This window comes from Dendrobates tinctorius, unplaced genomic scaffold, assembly GCF_039654945.1.
Source record: "Dendrobates tinctorius isolate UK_male_01 unplaced genomic scaffold, ASM3965494v1 ptg000086l, whole genome shotgun sequence".
Lineage (NCBI taxonomy): Eukaryota > Metazoa > Chordata > Amphibia > Anura > Dendrobatidae > Dendrobates > Dendrobates tinctorius.
The window spans coordinates 55,777,277-55,777,500 of record NW_027361754.1 but is presented as its reverse complement, the minus strand read 5'-3'; positions in this window follow the sequence as shown (position 1 = coordinate 55,777,500).

Sequence of the window (224 nt, the reverse complement as noted above, 5' to 3'; positions counted from 1 at the left end):
CGCGTGGGTCGTCAGACCACTGTTCATCGTTCGGTGCGATTCAAACTTCCCACAGCTCGGCCGCCTCCGTCCTCGAACGGGAGGTGACGGCCGGCGTGCGCGCCCAAAGATAGGTGGTGGAAGCCCGGGGGTACAGGAGGAAGGACACCGCTCACCGTAAACCGACGCGAGCTCCAAAGCCCGGGTCGAGCGAGCAGCACCACCTCCCCACCCGGGAGCGCCGT